General features: G+C 48.6%; 1 protein-coding gene and 1 long non-coding RNA gene across 7 annotated transcripts in view; both read left to right on the top strand.

Moving 5' to 3' along the window:
• MTSS1 (MTSS I-BAR domain containing 1) overlaps positions 1–12,135 on the top strand; it is a 184,192-nt gene that overhangs the window by 10,738 nt on the left and 161,319 nt on the right. The window lies entirely within an intron of this gene.
• LOC141407462 (uncharacterized) lies at positions 7,097–12,022 on the top strand. The gene is made up of 2 exons (XR_012416636.1): positions 7,097–8,660; positions 8,974–12,022. It is a non-coding gene; the product is annotated as an uncharacterized lncRNA (long non-coding RNA).

Raw genomic sequence — 12,135 nt, 5'->3', positions numbered from 1 at the left:
GTATCTATTTGAGCTACCCTAGTAGTTCCTGGCAGAGCCTCCTGCTGCTGGTGGCACTCAGATGTTTCAAAGAATAGAAGCAACCTATGTCTTCACTTTGGTAGTGCAGTAGACGCAAGTGCAGTGCTTTTCAACATTCAACATGTAAGTAATTTGAGATAACACAGTACATGTATTCGTCTAATACGGTGGCAATACCTACTGTGTGCTGAGGCTGCCGGGGGGTGGAGGAACACCTGTGGACAGTATAGACACAGTCATTGCCCTGAAGTGCTCAGTCTAGGAGAGAGGCAGGCAGGTCATTAGAGTTCAGCATAATCTGCACCACCATAGAGATCAGCCTAAGATTGTGTGGGGGCCCTGGGGAGGGCCTCTGATTCCCATTTAGGGTGGGAGTACAGAGTCCAGGAAGGCTTTTGATCTGGGTGACACCCTCGCTCAGAACTGAGTTTTATTTTGGTTGTTTAAAAAGCATTTATATGCAAACCAGGCACTATGCTAAGTGCTTGATACAAACTTACTTAATCTTCCAACCACCCAGCAAGGTAGTCTTAGTAACTATTATAATTCCCATTTTACAGATGGGGAAACGGAGGTGCTGAGCGGTTAAGCCATTTGCCCATGTCATACAGCTAGTGAGAGGCACAGCTGGGAGTTAGTTGGCAGTCTAGCTCCGGGGTCTGTGCGCCTCTCCACCAGACTGGTCTCTCGCTCTTGCACCCTAGCAGTTTCGATTCTGTAAGAGGTGTATTTCATTCATCTCCTTGTTTACTCTATTTGTACCGTTAGGACTCAGAATGAGACAGATAAAACACACAAAAATCTAGACTCGCCTCTGAGCTTCTTCCAGAAGTTCAAGGGGTCTCCCTCTAATTACGAGGAATATGCCCTGGCCATGGACATGAAGTTGTTGGGCTGGGCCAGTGCAGTTTTTGGAGCAGCTGGGCTGTGAGACCAAAGTGTGCAGTAGGATTGTCCAAGGTGGCAGCCACACGACACATGTTTGTTTTGCTGGAAAAGCCCCTCTGTCAAGGGTCGCCCCGGTAACCGCTCTGCACCCCGAGTGATTGAGTGCAAAGGAGGAAGCTGGCAGATATTTGCAGTAGGAGGCTGGAAGAGCTCGGGGATTAGTTCCCAGGGAGACCTCCCTTCTGAGGCTGGACTCCTCCTGCAGCCGAGCACGCAGCCATTAAGGAAGTCTTTGAGTTTGGTTTAATGGCCCCTCTTTGTTTTGAAGTGGCTGTTTACTGAACCTTCAAAGCCGGCTCCGCAGCAGGATGTGATCGAGGGCCTGAATAATTGGATAAGGCACCCCAATAGGAAGCAGGGAGCGGGGAGCAGAGCCAGGAGTAGCTGACAGCCAAGCCCTCTGTGTGAGCCTCCGCTGGAGGGAGTGAGGTCGTCCTGCAAACAGAAGTTGACCTGGAGCAGGGGTCCCCTGGAACCTGGCCTCTTTGATGTTGTGCTGGCCTTAATTAGGAACACCCTAATTAAGTCACTGAGGAGGAAGCTTTTTTCAAAAAAAAAAAAATTAGCAAATGTTTTGAGAGCATTTCATGAGGGATTTACTTCTCAAAGATTATGTAAGTAATGTATTAATGGAAGAAAAACTAGAAACTTCAGTTAAGTAAAAAATAAGTCACCCGCAAGCGCTTGATAAGAAAGTGGGTTATGTTCACATTCACAAGAGCTCGCACATATTCAGCAAAGGGTCAGGGAGCCCCAACACTGTGTTAGAAACTTCTTTCTTCACTTAGCGGCCTGGTGTCCTTGCTTTTCCGTGTGTGTCGTTGTGAGCAGTGTCAGTGTTAATGGCTGTATGGTGTTGCACTGCTTTGTATGTCTCTAATTAATTCATTTGGTCAAAACATATTTGAGAAGTTACTAGTACCAAGTTCTGAGTGCTGGGAGATAGCAGCAAACACAATGGACACAAATCCCTGCCCTCCTGGAACTTACATTCTAGTGGAGTGAGGTGCAGGTGAAGCAGACACACGGAATAAGTCAATTCTCTTGTATAGTAGAAGGATTATGTGCAGTGGGGAAAAAGCACTGTTGCTGTTTTTATTTTTTATTTTTATTTTTATATATGTTTTTTGAGATGGAGTCTTGCTCTGTCCCCCAGGCCGGAGTATGCAGTGGCGCAAACTTGGCTCCCTGCAACCTCTGCCTCCCAGGTTCAAGTGATTCTCCTGCCTCAGCCTCCCAAGTAGCTAGGACTATAGGCATCCCCCACCACACCTGGCTAATTTTCTTTTGTATTTTTAGTGAAGATGGGGTTTCACCATGTTGGCCAGGCTGGTCTTGAACTCCTGATCTCAAGTGATCTGCCCGCCTTGGCCTCACAAAGTGCTGAGATTACAGGTGTGAGCCACCGCGCCCAGCCTGTTGCTGTTTTTAAGTAGAGTGGTTAGGGTGGGCCTCGCAGAGAAGGTGACGTTAGAGCAACAACTTAAGAACTGTGAAGATGTGGGCAGGGGGTGGGGGTGGTGTTCAGGGAAAGGGAAGAGAGCATGCGCAGAAGCCCTGAGGTAGAAGCCAGTACCTCCCTCATTTGTGTTTAGGGTGCGTCCAGTTTTTTTTTTTTTTTTTTTTTTTTACTAATTATAGGTAACCCTACAACAAGTACATCCTTGTGACTAGACATTGATTTACATCAGTGATTTCCCCTGAAGGACTTTTTATCCTTGGTCAAAATGTGTGTTTTTTTCAAGACTTTTGAAACCCATTACCCAAAGCCTACCAAAAAGCATGTGTCAGTTCCCAGTTCCCATGTGTGAGGGTGGTGAGCCCGTGAATTATGTCTGAAGGAGCTAGATGTGAACGCTAGGACCTAGCTGACACCCCTGCTTCCAAAGGCACAAAGGGACATGTGGCATCTTACCTAGTGCAGTGTTTCTCAAATCTTGCTGTGTGTAATTTTTAGCAAGCAAAAGTGTCCCTGGAGAATGGGTTAAAATGCAGATTCCCTGGCTGCATCCCAAGAGACTTTTTGTTGATCTTGGGTGGTGCTTAGAATCTGCAGTGTTAGCAGACACTTCAGGTCATTCTCTGGTAGGTCTTGGTGGGATTGCACCAGGAGTAGGTGGAAGTGGAGTGTCTCCTGGGCCACCTGAACCACTGAGAGCTTCCTCTGCAGCTCCTGAAGTATGTAGGAAGCTATCTCCTGCTCATGTGTCCCCACCCCTAACTCCACCACAGATGTACCTGGAATGTGATCAGGCAGACGAAATGACTTCTGCGCCTAGACAGAGCATAATCTCGACTTCCTTTCATTTGCTAATTCTGTCTTTTGCAGGGAATGCTTCCTCTTTCTTTCATTTCTCTTTGCCCAGAAAATTCCCATTTATCCTTTGAGACCGAGGTGAGGCATTGCCTCGCTCTGGGAACCACACTGTCCAGCACTTTATATCTCGAGTATGCTGCCCTTGGGGCTTTGGGATCTGCAGTTCCACGTCAGCTTTACTGACAGTCTGAGTTCCTCAACGCTTTGGTCTCTTTCTCTGTATGGCCTACCCTTCACTGAGTGCCTGTGCATAGTAGGTGCCCATTTGTGGCCCGGTCAGGGTGACTGGCATTGGACATTGAATCATCAAAGCAGAGTTGAGTTCTACTTACTAGTCACCCTTCTAAGCACTTGTCTTTTTCCCCATCATCCTATAATCACCATTTGAGGCAAGGACTGCCATCAGCATCCTTTACAGATGAAGACAGGGCGGCACCAGATGATGAAGTCGCTTGCCCAGGGTCACCCAGTGAGCACATCTGAAGTTCGCAGGCCGACTCTGGAGTCATGCTCTTAACCACCAGGCCGCACAAGGCCTTTCGGGCTCTGGAATATGGCTATACCTCAGCGTCCTCTCTCCAGGCAAGAAAAATGACATTCAATGGAAAGACACTTAAAAAAAAATGGCTATAGAAATGACAAACACAGTTATCACTGTGACACTGGTGGCCTCTGACTCTTTACTGGCCACCAGGGCATCGTTCCTAGTAGCCTGGGGTGGGAGTTGAGGTCACAGAGGAGGTGCTATCTGTCTCTTGTTCCAAAGGGGAAATGTGCTTCATGGAAAATTGCAGAGCACACTAAGTGTGTACAGCGCACCAAGGCCAGTGCCTGCCCCAGGGTGGATGTGACAAGTTCATCATGCTGCCCTTGGCTGGGGAGAGGTCTCAGTTTAAAAGGGAAGATGGACTAAAAAAAGTAAGGAAAAGAAAACAAATTCAACAACAACAAAAATAAAAAAAAGAAGAAGAAAAAGAGAAAAAACAAAAAAATAAAGAGAAAAAGAAAAGAAAGAGCAAAAAAAAAAAAAGGAATATGGAATGAATACAGAGGTGTGTGTGTATTTAGGGGAGCAAAACCTCAAACATGATCCTCTCTAGGGTACAGGGTGTTTGCGTGTCTGTTCAAGGTATTGGAGAGATTGGCCCCGAGAGGAACTAATCCCTAAAATGCAGAAGCAATTTTGGAGTTGGGTGGAGGCGGGTCAGAGCGGGCACTTCCAGGAAAAAGAAATGGGTGAGTGTAAATGGAGCAACATGAAGTCATGCTCACAAGGTCTAACATTTCATACGGTGTGCAAGCCTCTAGGTGTTCTGCCAGGTTCAATATCTAAGGTGGACATTTATGGATAGGAATAAACATATGGAACAATAGCTTTGGCCTCTACCTAGTATTGATTATATCCTACCTTAAAAAGTGGTTGTACTTGGGCCTTGAAGCCTGGCTGTAGTACTTCCTAGCTCTATTGGAGGATAGGAGGCCAAAGGTTAGAGGGTAGATATTTATTATTCTGGGGAGGATTAAAGGTATACAAATACTAGGTACAAGCAGCCAGCCCCTGTATTAGGTGGTTAAATATTGAGTTCCCAGGTTTCCAGATGTGGAGAGTCAGTCAGTCTTAGTTGAACCCATTATACGATTTTATTTTAAAAAGAACTGGGCAGGCTGGGAGTGGTGGTTCACGCTTGTAATCAGTCTTCTGGAGGCTGAGGCAGGTGGATCACTTGAGGTCAGGAGTTCAAGACCACCCTGTCCAACATGGTGAAACCCCATCTCTACTAAAAATACAAAAAATTAGCTGAACATGATGGCACACTCCTGTAGTCCCAGCTACGCAGAGGCTGGGGCAGGAGGATCACTTGAATCCAGGAGGCGGAGGTTGCAGTGAGCCAAGACAGCACCACTGTACTCCAGCCTGGGCGACATAGCAAGACTCCATCTCAGAACATAAAAAATAAAATAAAATAAACAACTGTGCAAACTTAGGATCAATTAATGCAGTTAACCAGGCATGAGGGCAAACCCTTCCCTGACCTTGGGCAAATTACTTAAGTTTTTCTGTGCCCGATTTTCCTATGGTTAGTAGGGAAGTGTTAAATGCCTGCTTTACCAGCCGCCCTTTCAGTGGTGTTGTGAAAGACCTCTGTAGTCTCGAATACAGCATACATGGGAGGCGGTGCCTTCTGTGCCCATCATGACGTCAGTTTGGATTCCCACATGGCAGGTTTTCACCTTTGAAAACTTGGCCATACAAATGTCAGGTGGCTGGTAATGCAGGCAGTGACTCACCATAAACCTCTTCCTCTCTCTTTTGATGGGAGGAACTATCTGAAATAATAAAGGAAATGTCATGGCAGTAATGGCCATGGCTCTCACTTGTAATCTCAACATGTTGGGAGGCCAAGGCAGGCAGATTGCTTGAATCCAGGAGTTCGAGACCAGCCTGGGCAACATGGCGAAACCCATCTCTACTAAAAATACAAAAATTAGTTGGGTGTGGTAGTGTTTCCCTGTTGTCCCAGCTACTTGGGGGACTGAGGCAGGAGGATCGCTTGGGCCTGGGAAGTTGAGGCTGCAGTGAGCTGATATTGTGCCACTGCACTCCAGCCTTGGTGACAAAGTGAGACCCTGTCTCAAAACAAAAAAACAGGCCAGCTTCAGTGGCTCATGCCTGTAATCCCAGCTCTTTGAGAGGCTGAGGTGGGCAGATCTTCTGAGGTCAGGAGTTCGAGACCAGCCTGGCCAACATAGCAAAACCCTGTCTCTACTAAAAATACAAAAAATAGCCAGATGTAGTGGTGCACGCCTATAATCCCAGCTATTTGGGAGGGTGAGGCAGGAGAATCTCTTGAACCCCATAGTCGGAGGTTGCAGTGAGCGATATCACACCACTGCACTTCCAGCCTGAGTGACAGAGCGAGACTCTGTCTCAAAACAGACAAACCCAAAATTGGGGAATGAGTTGAATTTAGGGGATGAAAAAGAAGAGGGATTCTGTTTTTCAAGAAATGTGGAGCATGGAACACATACATACATTTTACAGTGGTTAAAAAATAGAACCAAAAGCCTAGCTGTGATTGTAGAGCACCCTGAGGTAGCGACACCCTAAGGGGTGCCATTGACGTGGGGTGGCCATTGCTGTCCAATAGAACTTTCTGCAGTGATAGAGATGTTCTGTGTCTGTGCTGTCCAGTATGGTAGCCACTAGCCACTGCAGAGCACTTGAGGTATGGCTAGTGGGCTGAACAACTGAATTTTACATTTTATTTAATCATACTTTTTAAAATTTTTTTTTGAGATGGAGTCTCGCTCTGTCACCCAGGCTGGAGTACAGTGGCCTGATCTCAGCTCACTGCAAGCTCTGCCTCCCGGGTTTATGCCATTCTCCTGCCTCAGCCTCCTGAGTAGCTGGGACTACAGGTGCCCGCCACCTCGTCCGGCTAGTTTTTTGTATTTTTTAGTAGAAACGGGGTTTCACCGTGTTAGTCAGGATGGTCTTGATCTCCTGACCTTGGGATCCACCCGTCTCGGCCTCCCAAAGTGCTGGGATTACAGGCGTGAGCCACCGCGCCTGGCCTAATCATACTTTAAATAACCTCATGTAGAGCTCCCCTGTTGGACAGCTCAGGATACAGAAAGGAATACTTCCTGGTGGAGAACTTAAGAAATAAAATGACTTGGAAGATACGGTTGACATATTTGTTTGGTTCTTTTTATTTTAAGTGGAGACACCCAGATGTCAGAAAACAGCTTGATATCCTTGATTTGTTTGGTTAGGGTGTTAATAGTTACAAGTGGAGAAGTTTGCGAGGGGAGATGGATGGATGGATGGAAGGAGCACCTTTTGTGGTTCAGTCTTCCTTTTCATAGGCATGTTTATTGCTCTTGTGCTTGGGCAAGTGGGTGAGGGTGGGCGGGCGAGGAAGCAACCATTGATTATCCCCAAGGCTGTCATCCGCTTGATGGACAGGGATAATTAGTGGATTAGGCAAGCCCAATCAGAGAATAAAAGCCCAGGAATGGTATTTATGATGGATGGGCTTACCCAGTGCCTTTCATCTGAGGATCTTAGGAGCCCTTCATCTCGCAGGATTGGGTGGGGAAGGGTGGTTTTGGGGACAAAGCTATGACAGGCATTCACGGGTCCTTTCTGTCATCCCACACGCCCACTTCTGGAAGCTGAGTGGATTCCTGCCTCATGCTTAAGGAAGCAGGGAGGCCAGAGCCACTGCTGCGTAGGTCAGAAGGTGCCAGCCTCCTCTGGAAGCTGTGTAAAGCAGCTTCAGGGTAACCTGAAGGCTGAGCTCATCCAGGGTATACCCGGCGGAAGAAGAGGAAGGATGCTGTTGGCTATGTTCCTCACACTCGCCCTGCTGAGGTCTCTGCAGACCTGGGAAGGGGTCATGGCGGCAGGGGTGGCTGTGGCAGCTGGAGATTTAAGAGCCCCTCCCAGATTGACTCTATTGATCTCCTGGTAGAAGAAGATCAGTTTGTGTGTTCACAGAAAACCAAGATGGGATAAAATTATCCATAATCATACCACAGGTGCCAACAGCTGTGAACCTCTCTGTGCGTTTCTACCAGGCATTTTTCTACCCAAGACATTTCTCTTTGTTGTGTGTTTTGTGTTTTCTTTCTTCCTTTTTTCTTTTTTTTTTCCTGAGACAGCCTCGTTCTGTCGCCTAGGCTGGAGTGCAGTAGCGTGATCTCAGCTCATTGTAACCTTTGCCTCCTGGGCTTTAGCGATTTTCATGCCTTAGCCTCCTGAGTAACTGGGATTACAGAGGTGTGCCACCATGCCGCACTAATTTTTTGTATTTTTAGTAGAGATGGGGTTTTGCCATGTTCCCCAGGCTGGTCTCGAACTCCTGAGCTCGGGTGATCCATCTGCCTCAGCCTTCCAAAGTGCTAGGAGTACAGGAGTGAGGCACTGTGCCCAGCCTCGTGCTTTCTTTTTTATGTGGTTGGGGGTCCTGACCATTTCTAGGGTGACATTACAATCCCTCTGGGCCATCTGCAGTTGTAATCAGGTGCCATGTGTGCAGGGCACCCTTGTCCTCTTCTGCTCTACCTTGTCTGGGCTCCTAAAGGACCCACATAGAAAGCGCGACCCAACCTGCTGTCTAAGCCACTCTTTGCAGCCCTGGGACTGGGCTGGGCTGGGCTGGGCTGGGCTGGAGGAGGCTGGCTCTGTTCATGTGGTTACTTGCACTTCCCAGAATCAGGGAACACTTGGGCTGCAAAGTCAGATCTGGCATCCAATTGCAACCTGGAGCTCTCTGCTCCAACCTCTCTGGACGTCAGTTTCCTCAGCTCTAAAATAACAGCAGTACCTGCCTGCCTGGGCTGCTGTGAGGATGCAGTGAGAATGCAGGTCAAGCCGGGCGCGGTGGCTCAAGCCTGTAATCCCAGCACTTTGGGAGGCCGAGGCGGGCGGATCACAAGGTCAGGAGATCGAGACCACAGTGAAACCCCGTCTCTACTAAAAATACAAAAAATTAGCCGGGCGCGGTGGCGGGCGCCTGTAGTCCCAGCTACTCAGGAGGCTGAGGCAGGAGAATGGCGGGAACCCGGGAGGCGGAGCTTGCAGTGAGCCGAGATGGTGCCACTGCACTCCAGCCTGGGCAACAGCGTGAGACTCCGTCTCAAAAAAAAAAAAGAAAAAAAAAAAAAAAAAGAGAATGCAGGTCAAGTTGGGCTTCTTAGAGAGTGGTCTGTGGACCAGAAGCAGCAGCACCTCTCAGATTAAACGGCCCCGCCTTGACCAAGCAAATCAGAACCTGCCTGGCTGCAGGCTCCCCAGGTGATGGATTTGTAAATTACAGCTTGGGAAGGGCCAATATATATACCTGGCGCCTGGCAACTCTTTAGAAAGTGGTGACGCTTCATGATGATGGTGATGACAGTGATGCTTGTCAAGGTGAACAGAGATACTTGGGAAGTTACCTGGCTGGTCATATACCCCACGGCTTGATTTCTCAGCCAGATCCACTGGTGAACCAGCCTCTGTCTGGCACCTTTTGGGCAGAACAAAGGCCTTTGAGCTGGAACCCCACTCTCTAGAGCCTCTGCCCTTCTGGTTCCTACTTGACTCTCCCCTGAACTGAATTCCTCCTCCTCATGTGAGTCCTCCCTAGCTCTGTGGCTTCTCCAAGTTGTCCTTTCTCTGGCAGCCACAGTTCCCAGCCCCTCTCTGTTCCTTGTGTGGCCATGTGGTGTCGAATTTCCTCAGCTGTCCCGGTGGGGCTGGGCTGGGAGAGGCAGTTGCTGCATTATTTATGGAGCACCGGTCACCAGCCGTGCCGATGAGTTACACACAGTTATTCTCTGCACCGTGTGTGGGATGCCGTCCTGGGCCTCTGTTTAATACAACACAAAACGAAGCCAAACGACCAGAAGCCAGAATGGCTGTTGGCCGACTGCTGTGCCTTGCTTGTGTCAGGCAAATGGCTTGCCGTGGGTCCTGGCTCTAGGGAAAGTGGAGGAAGGGGAGGAAGATGAGGAGAGGCACTCGGGGGTGTCTCCCAAGCTCCACTTTGAGGGTGGGGTGGGGAGGCCAACTTGTGGATTTGTTTAGGTGGCCACCAAACTCCTCAGTTGAAGGACATTTAGGAGGCCTTTTTTCCTAAAAAGTAAGAAAGTGACTTCATTATTTTCCTCTTTCCCCCAGGAACCAGAGTGATGCCAGGTATGTGACCGTTAGCCAGGTTCTCCCATCACCTGGCTGGTCTGGAATTTATGTCACTCACTGAATGAAGGCCACCCTGGTCTTCCTTGACTGTGCCAAGACCCCACCCTGGGTCTTGTCCTGGAAGGCTGCCCTTGCCCACCTGGGCCACTTTGCCCATGTTCTGCCTGGAGGAGTGGCCAGCATAAATGTGCCACTCCAGTGTCTCTTGGAGAGAGCTGGTCGGTGTCCCCTGCCTCCTTTTGTGTCAGCTGCACCCCCTACCAGAAGTACTTTTCCTTCCTCCCTTCATTTCTCTGTCCTTGTCCCACAGTCCAGAGGGGAAGCCCTTAGGCTCATAGACAGCAAACTGTATGATGTGATAAGTTGGGGAGTAGGCGCAGCTAACCCAGAGGTAGGTGGGAAGGGGGTGTGTCAGAGAATGTTCCAGAAGAGGTGTCACAGTTGGGTAGTGATGGCCGAATAGGAGTTTTCAAGATTGCTGAATCCCCCTGGAGGTTTGAAGAGAAGCAGCCACAGGGTGTGCTGTGTGTGGGGAGCGTGGGTGAGATCATGCATTCAGGGAAGCCCCATCTCTCACCCAAGGAAGTGAGACTGCCATGCAGTTTGATGGAGGGAGTCCTCTTTGTACGCGTGTAAACAAACTGGCTTTCTCTTACGTCTCTTTAATAGGGGCCTTCTCCTTTCTTAGAACCCAGCGTAATCTGAGTTGTATTTTCAACCAACGCACTGCCAAGGGCTCCAGAAACTCCCTGCTCTCCTCTCTGAAGACATTCAGGGGGCTCCTGGAGGAGGAGCATCTTCTCGTTTTGCCTCGTGACTTTGGACTTGGCAGAAGCCGGGGTGCAGTGGGAGTTTTGTTTTCTTTGATTTGGGTCTGTCTGGATCGTTGTGAAGCCTTTGTGTGTTCTCGGGTGAAATCCACAGCGGGGTCTGTGTGGAATCGTTTTCACGGCTCTGGGAGTGCATTCCGAGGAATTTCCTCAAATGTGGACAGAGCTCAGCCAGCAACCTCAGGAATGAACTTTCTGGGGACTTCTTGGTCAGTGGATGCAGATGCAAAAACCAAGGACAGTTGGGGAATTGCTTCCTGAAAGGCTCTAAGAGCTTCCAGTGTCTCGGGTTGTGGGTTTCTTTCGAAACTTGAGCATGGTCTCCTTTGTGTAGTCTTGCTGTCCAAAAGGCAGGACTTTGTCTCTGCTGCCTTTCCATCTTTCTACAGTTACCTCCTTCCTCCTTTCTTACTTCCACTAAGCTTGAATTATTATAGTAAAACTGCTCTCAGGTGGGTAGAAACTTCTTTTTTCCTTGAAAGAAACTTACAAAAATATCTGGAACAACCCAACATCACCTTGCCTTTACATGTTAATAACATTTACTCACTTTTTTTTTCATTTCTCAACAAGGAGGTTTTTGTCTTCCGTTCTTAGAGGTTGATTTTTTTCTTTTTTTAGAATCTATTAAATTATATATTGCCTAAAACAGGTGGGCCTGACTTTCTCTGATAGACTGTCAAGTATCATTAAGTCAGGAACAAGCTGCTTTGGGCAACCTTCTGGCTGGGTGGGTGTTCGTAGGCAGGGAGCTGTTAGCTGTACCCCTCGACTAGAAAGGTGACCCCTCCTTTTGTTGCTAATTTGGTAAAGACTGAAGTGATGCTCCACGGGGGGGCAGATAAGAAGTTTCTTCAGTGGTTTGAGTAGTCGTCTTTTTTCAGGCATACTCACCTCGGGGTTGAGTACTCCACCCTACCATTTGCTTAGCAGCAGCAGAGAAATCGTCTGGCACTGAACACCCACCTGCCCTTGCCTTGGTCTGTTTCTGCCTAACCATGGTTCCCTAATAGGGAGGTGCAGACACTTCCCACATTGGCTGGTTCCACCCCGAGGACTCAGAAAGGGGGGTTCCAGTCTGGATGGACAGTCTGACTTAGAGAGACTTTACGGTTTGTCCCCCACACATCCTAAAGGAGATTACTCAGAGCCTATGGCCACTTGGATCCCTCATATCAAATGTTTGTTGAGCACTTCCGCTGTGCTGGGCACTGCCCCGAACACTTTCTGTATATGACCTCATCCGTTCCTCATCCCAGCCCCGTGAAGACGTGACTGAAACCCACTCAGAGGTCAAATGACTTGCCCAGTGTCGCATAGCAAATGGG

Source organism: Macaca fascicularis, chromosome 8, assembly GCF_037993035.2.
Source record: "Macaca fascicularis isolate 582-1 chromosome 8, T2T-MFA8v1.1".
Classification (NCBI taxonomy): domain Eukaryota; kingdom Metazoa; phylum Chordata; class Mammalia; order Primates; family Cercopithecidae; genus Macaca; species Macaca fascicularis.
Note: the sequence above shows the minus strand (reverse complement) of the source record. Positions and strands in the feature narration are given on the sequence as shown.